Source organism: Mirounga leonina, unplaced genomic scaffold, assembly GCF_011800145.1.
Source record: "Mirounga leonina isolate KUSES-001 unplaced genomic scaffold, KU_Mleo_1.0 Mir_153, whole genome shotgun sequence".
In the NCBI taxonomy this organism is placed as follows: domain Eukaryota; kingdom Metazoa; phylum Chordata; class Mammalia; order Carnivora; family Phocidae; genus Mirounga; species Mirounga leonina.
The window spans coordinates 10065666-10073663 of record NW_023270387.1 but is presented as its reverse complement, the minus strand read 5'-3'; positions in this window follow the sequence as shown (position 1 = coordinate 10073663).

The window sequence follows — 7998 nt, the reverse complement described above, 5'->3', positions numbered from 1 at the left end:
CATGGTGCTGAACACAACTTTGTTTTTTCTAATATCGAGAGCCCTGGAAGGCTGTAGTTTCATGCATTTTCACTGCCAGGTGTCCTTGTGGGGGAAGTTCCAGAGGAAGGCCACATCCAAGCAAGGCCAGATCTTTCGTTCTTTGTGAAAAAGGCTGCTTACGCTCAGACACAGATGCAGTTCTTCTCCGTGTTTCTATTGGATGGTTGTGCTTTGATTCGGGGGCTCCCATTCTCTCACTTGGGTCCTGGCAGCCTGCGAATGACCCAGCAAATGGTTCCAGCCAATGACCTTGGCATAGAGGGCAGCTGCTGTGGCCTGCCAGGGTTGCCAGGGAGGCTGTATTGCTATATCCATGGAGTCGGGAGCCTGGGAGTTTCCCTATGGGCCTGTTGCTGCTCGAAAGATCACCCCAATGCTATCAGAACAAGTTGTGGCTGAAATGAACAGTGCCTTCTTACTTCTCGTGGTTCCATGTGTTGACTGGGCTCAGCTGGGAGATTCTTCGCTCTTCTACAAGACGTAGCTGAGATCGCTCCTGAGGCTGCATTCAGCTGGGAGCTGGATAGGGCTGGAACGTCCAAGATGACCTGTCATTCTTCATCTACGTGGTCTCTCATCTTTCAACAGTATACTCCAAGCTTCTCTACAGCATGGCAGGCAGCTTCCAAGAGGGGGGGTGCCAAGAGGACAAGCCCCAGGGTACAAGCACTAATCCAGCCTCTGTTTGCATCATGTTTGCTAATGTCCCCAGTGGGACATTAGCAAGTCGCATGACTGAGTCCAGCATCACTGAGTTGGTGGGGGTGGGGGGGACTGCACCAGGGGGTAACTATCAGGAAGTGTGGCCCAAGGGCGCCTGGGTGGCTCAGTCGTTAGGGAAGTGTGGCCCAGCGGGGACCACCCATGTCACAGTCTACCATGTGGCCTTTGGAAGTTCAGTTGTCAGTAACTGCTCAAGAAAGTAACATAGGATTTGATGTGGCAAGTCTAGAAAATTGAAGAGGAGATAGAGCATGTCAAGGCCTATGGATAAGAAATGCCTTGACACCATCAGAAAATGGGACATAGTCGGGTCTATGGGACCCGTCCAAAAGGAAGAAATGAGCCAAGAAAACCTCGAACATGGAAGTTCATGTACTTTATCAAGCCCCAATCCTTTGACACCAAAGGAGAGCCTTAGAAAGACATCTTCTTTTTGCATAATGGCATTTAAATCATTTCCTGTAATAAACACATTTACTTGTGTAGAATATAATACAAAGGGGAAAACATTATTCTGGCTGCTACCCACTGAATAAGGAGATTGGTGCCAAAACACAGTTAGGATTTGATGGTAGCCTGACAGAGTCCAAGGCAGTTGGAATGTGGAGCAAGGGAGACATAGGAGAGGCACTTAGGAAGTCACAGATGGGAGATTCGGTGCAGGGGGAGTAGGAGGGCCAAAGAGGAAGAGGTAAGGCTTAATGCCTCCTTCCCCTAGCCCCATTCATGCACCTGTCCACAGGGGGCACAAACGTATAGCACCAACCCGGAGAATTGCTTTGTAGTGTGGGTGCCCAGATAGAACGTGTTTCTGAAAGGAGGGACTTCTTGGAGTGGACACGGTTCATCTATATTAATACACCATCCACCTTGTAGGCAGGCACTCCACAAACAGATGTGGTCCAAACAGGATGTGTCTCTGAGTGACGAACAGCTGGGACTCCTGAGTTTCCCCGAGTAGAAATACTGATATTCTGTCCTGCCTCAGATGCTGGGTGCTTTCCAGCTCTGTGATTTTTGGTAAGATATCTAAACTCTCTACGCCTCGATCCCCTCATCTGTGGAAAGAGGGATACTTTATAGGGTTATCGTGAGAGTGATATGGGATAAGGCTTGCAACATCTTTGAAGGGCTCTGCACATAGAAAGCACTGGATGAATACAAGTGGGATAATTATTAACAGTTTTAGTCTATTTATGGAATAGGTACAGCCTTCAAATGGTTCAAAATTCAGAACATATAAGATAACGGGTACAAGGAAAAGTCTTTTTTTTTTTTTTTTTAACCACTGCTCTTTAAGTAGCTAGGTTTCTCCTGGCAGGGACCAATGTTACTGGCTTCTTGGGCATTCTATTAAGACAGCTTATGTATGTCCAAGAAAACACATATACCCTCCATCTCTTTATTATGTAAGTGGAGATATGTTTTATAACATTATATTGCACTTCCACCCTCACTTTTTGGCTACAATTTTTCATGAGTAGAGAAGCACTTTCTTTAAAGTCTTTTATACTGTCCTACTGTGCAGGCTTTTGCTGTTACAGTGTAACGTTACAAACATTATTGTACTCATGCTGGAGTGGATAAGGATACATTTCTGGAAGTAGAATTTCTGGATCAAAAGGGTGCACGCATTTTTAATTTTGTTAGCTATTGCTAAATTCCATAGGAGTTACACTAATTTACACTTCCACCACCACTGAATGAGCCTGCTGGCTGTCATCATACATCATTGGAGGCACCGTAAATTGGGATACGGTCTAAGAGAGTAATTTAGCAATAGCTAGCATTCTGGTATTTGCCAATGGGATAGGTAACAAATGATGCTCCAGCCTAGTTTTATTCTGCAATTCTCTTACTGTTGTGGAGATAAGCACTTTTTTCCTTAGGTCTAAAACCCCTTGACATTTCCCTTTCAGCAAACCGTTCCAAATCATTTTCTTCATGTTTCTAATGTGTTATTATGTTTTGTTTTTTCCTCATTGATTTGTGGACTCTTTACATATTAAAGGAATTGTGGTATGACTTGCAAATATTTTCTCAATTTTCACTCTTTTTATCTTACATGTAGTTTTTGCTACGCTGGTCTCTAAAAACGTTTATATTAATGGTTTTTTTTCAGTTTTTCTTTTAAGGCTTTTGAGATTACCATCAGATTTAGACCATTCATACTCTGAGATGATAAGTTTATCATCATTTCCTTTGGTATTACTAAGGTGCCAGTTTTTCATTAAAAACTGTTACTCATTTGGAATTTCTTCTTATGTAGGTGTTTTATGAATAAAATGTAATTTGTTGGGGGGGTTCCATCCTATTTTCCCACCATCATTTTTTTTTTAAATCTATTTATCCTTTCTGACTTGAGATGTCTCCTTTATAATGTATTAATTTCCCAAGTGATTTGGGTTTATTTCTGGCCTTTTCATTCTGTTCCAATGATCTGTCAGTCTATGCATATCACAATGCATTCATTTTTATAGCTTTTAATATATTTGAATATATAGAAAGATGAGTGCCGCCTCATTACTATTGTCTTCATGATATTCTGACTTTTTTATTTGCTCATTTTTCCATATGAACTTCGAAACATAAGGTAGTACTTTTTTACATTAATTTTAAGTTCATAGATCGAGGAGACTTTATGTCTTTATAATGTTGAGTGTTGCCAAGACCATAGCATGCTTTTTCATTTGTTCAAGCCCTCTTTTGTGTTTTTAGTTTTCTTCATGCCAATCTTGCATATTTATCACTGATTCTCATCATGTGGTATTTCATATTTCTTTGCATGTGTATTTTTTACTGTTGTAAGTGGAGTCTTGTCTTCTTTTATGACTTCAAGTTGTTGTTTGCTTACACGAAGGCTCTGCATACTAGTTTTATTTCCAGCCAACATAATGAGTTCTCTTACAGTTCTTCATAGTTTATTTGGTGTTTTTATTTCTTGTTGGATCTTTGGAACTTTCATATGAAAATAGTGATAATTTTATCTCCTCCTTTCCAACATCTATAAATCTAATTTCTATCTATGTCTAATTGCACTGGTTAGTATTTCTAGAACAGTGTTATTACTGGAGATAATGCATATCTTTTCTGCATTCCTACTGTTAATGGAAATGCTTCTGATGTTTCCACATTAAATTCTGGGGTTCAGAGAGATGTATTTTATCATGTCAAGGGAGTATTCATGTATTCTTATTTAACCAAGACTTTTTGAATTGAATGTACGTGGGTGAAGACATACACTGTAGGATTCCATTTATGTGAAAGTTAATGAGTGGACAAAAAACTACTCTAAGGTAACCAAAGTGAGGACACTGGTTACTTTTGTGGAAGGACTATTGAACATGAAAGAAAAACATGAGAGAGTCTTCTGGAGGGCTGGAAAAATTCTATATCTGTAGTTTAGTGATGGTTTTATAAATGTGTACATATATGTGTAAAAAAATCACTGAATTGTACACTTAAGTTTTGTACTCTTTACTGTACATATATCGTACATATAAATTAAAAAGAAAAAGAGAAGAATGATTGTTGAATTCTATCATATGCCTTTTTGGCATCTGTGGAGATAATCATATCATTTTTCTCCTTCCAGCTATTAATGTGGTGAATGTGTTAATGGATTTCCTAATGTTGAATCTCTCTTGCATTCCTGGGAAAAATATTATTTAGTCTTGGTCTGTCATTTTATTTAGGATTTTTACAAATGACATTTATAAGGGGACTGGTCTGTAGTTGGGTTTTGGAATCAGTGTTATGCTTGCTTCATTCAAAATAATTTGGAAGAATTTGCTGTAAAAAATTTTAAGAGCTTTTAGAAATCACTGTTTTTCGTCTTTAAAAATGGCTTTAAAAATTACCTTACAAAAATTTCTGGCTTGTTAGTTTAATGAAGAGAAAGTTTGCCAGCATTTTCTATTTGCTCTTTCATAATTGAAAAGATTTTCTATCTTTTATAGAATCAATTCAGAAAATTACATGACTTGTGCAGTTATTCATTCCCTTGAAATTTTCAAATGTATTTACATTGAGTTGAGTAAAGTAGTGGTTTAATTTCCTTTAGAGCATAGTTCCCCCCACTTTATATGCCTTATTTGTTAGACTTTTGCTTTCTCTTTGTTTTTTATTAATTAGATTATTTGCTTACTTATTTATGCTCTTAAAAGCCAGCTCCCAGATTTATTCTAACATTTTCCTTTTTAAATTAATATATTTATTTCTGCTCTCAGCTATTAAATCCTCCCTTTTGCTTTCCTAAGAGTTGTTTTATTATTTTTATAGCTTCTAGAATTGCATGTTTAACTCATTTATTTTCTATAACCTTGATTATTAGTAGTACTTAATGAAATAAATTTCCCTGTTGATATTACTTTAGCTGTATCTCGTAGATTTATATATATTGCCTTAATTATCGTGTTCTAGCTATTCTGCCATATTTATTTGCATTTATTTTTTGACTTAAGGGTCATTCTAAAAAGACTTGAACATCCCCCCCCCACCTCCCAGTGGTGAGGATTTTTTTAGTTCAGTTTTTATTATTATTATTATTATTAATTTCTGGTTTTAGTGCCGTATGACCAGAGAATGAATTTTGTACTTTTTTACCTGGGTACATTACAAATGAAGATGTTTTCTCTGTTTAGAGGACACGGAGTTGGAAATACATAAATTAAATGTACTTATTAAGCTATGTTATTTTGGTCTTCTGTAAACTTAATTTTTATGTACTTGATCTTTGATCTAAGAAAGTTGAGTTACAACCTTTTAGTACTGATGTGTTTTTGCCTATTTCTCTTTGTATCTTCTTTTTTAAAAATTTGCTTTGTTAGTATTGATGTTATGCTCTTTATGCATAGGTAGTCAAAACTAATTTTATTTCCCTGAGAGTTGTCTTTTTTAGCATTGCAAAGTGTTATCCTTTGTCTGCTTTTCATCTGAATCCAGGCTCTCTCGTATTTAGATCATGACCTGTTTTATCTTTCTGTGCATGTATTTGGTATAACATTGTTCATCCTTTTATTTTCAACCTTTTGGATCCCTTTGTTCGAGGTGTGGCTTTTATGTGTTTTCTGATTTTTTTATTTATGAAACTCTCTGTGTGGGCTCCCCCTCGCCCCTCCCAGTGTAATTTAGAAGGTTTGTATTTTTCTGGTGGTTACCTTCATAACCATAACTTTATATAATACGCTTAACCCTCTATTTCTTTAGACAGTATCTGTTAATTCTCTATATAATACATTCAATCTTCCATTTCTTTAGATAATAGGTAGTAATTTCTTTCATATCTTTGTTCAGTGCTCTTGGTTCCCCAAGATAATTGCCTCATTACTTTCTTTTTAAAAATCATGTGAAATACTTAGTCACAATTTATTCAACCCTGTGAAAACATTTTCCTGTTGATTCTTCTTCATCTACTACTTGTTTTTCCTCTTTCTTTCCTCCTTTTCTCTGGAGTTTTTGGTATGGATCCTGGGCTAGTTCCTTTTCAAATGCTCACTTTGAAGGAGGGGAGTTTTCCCCTGGACCAGCTCTTGGCCATTGGTCTGTGTGGAGGGAGGGCTGCATTTCAGGCCACCAGAATTTCTCGTTAGGACGCAGGGGTTTGTGTATGTGTGACTTGGGCCTTCCTTCTCTCCAGCCAGAGAAGGCAGGCACCTGTAGGGCGATTCGCAGGGCAAAGCGTCTCTCCTTCCCATGGTCACAAAGATGGACTGTTTCTCGTAAACATGGCTTGTCTGTGTGACTCAGGGTCTTGCGCTACTTTCTCTGCTTCGTGGAATTAGGTCCAGAGCCTCTCCTGGCACCACCCCAGCTATTCTGCTTCTGCTTTTGCAATCATAGAGTTTAGGTCTTACATCTCAAGGAGGGCTTCTCACCTTCTGGAAATGTCTTTTGCAAGTTCTTTCTGTAAAGAACCGAAATGAGCTCCGCTGCTGGGACTTCCTCTCTCCCCTTTTCCAACTGGATCTTCATTATCGGGGTGACATTTCCACGGTCTCTCCTGCTTTATGAGGATGGAGTTAGTGTTCCTGCCTCTCATTTGTTTCATTGCACTCAGGTGATTTCTGAGAGGAGAAGGAGGAAGTGCCAGCTTTGTGTTGTTCTAATGACACTGGGAGGTGGCTGTCCTAGCGGGTGCTATGATCATCACAGCTGTGTTGCTGGGGGGTGGGTCACAGTAAGGGGCGGCCTGACTGGAGACAGGGGAATGGCTCCCAGGAGCCCTGCCAGATGTCAGGAGGGTCTGAATCTTCAGGCTTACGGAGATGGGAGACCAGGTGAGCATGAGAACAGTCCTACAAGTGGGCCCTTAGCTCCTGACCACCACCCGGGGGGGCGGGGGCAGATGCAGCTCTGCCTCCCAACAACTCAGAATCCTCTCTGTTCATGGCAAGGACTCCACGACCTTCAACGAGCTTGGTGCATGGTGGAGCAAGAGTGTTCATCTTGTATTTACTGATGGAGCAACCAAGGGTTAGAGAGGAAAGCGATGTCTCAGCAAATGAGCCCCCTGACTTCCAGCCAAGAGCTCTCTCTCTTCTTGAACATTCTGCCTCACAAACCATCCTAGAAGCCTTTGGTCTTAAGCACGAGCTCCTAGGAAGAAGGCTTGCAGTGCCCTGAAGGTTCTCCGCACCCTCAGCCCCTGGGTTTTGACTTGCCATTCTCTGCGTGTAGACATCGTCCACAGCTCCTGACCCCTGCAGGGCTCAGCCTTCTTACGCGTCCTTCAGAGACCAGCCCTCTTTGACCCTTCTCCATTCTCTCTTGCCCTCATCTAATTAACCTGACCTTGAGCTTCCTTTGGATCTCTTACTTAGCCCATTATTTTCGAAGATTCTGTACTTGTTCCTCTGCTCTTACTCTTCCTTATGCCTCAAACTCTCTTTCCCTTTATTTCCCATTATTTGTTCCCTCATTTTACTTAAGTCTCTGCTCAAGTCATCTGCTCAGAGAGGCTGTCCCTGGCCACCCTATATAAAATAACACCCCTAGTTACCCTCTAACCAATTTACTTGCCTTCATAGCATGTTATTTTATAGATGTTTTTGTTTGTTAATTGTCTACCTTCCCCACTCGCTCACAAGCTATATTCTCGGCAACCGGAAAAGTGATGGTACATAAGATAGACACTATGTAAATATTATAGGAAGGAAGGAAAGAAGGAAGGAAGGAAGGAAGTGTTGCTATAGTCACATATCACACTGAACTAGCACTTATATTATATTATAT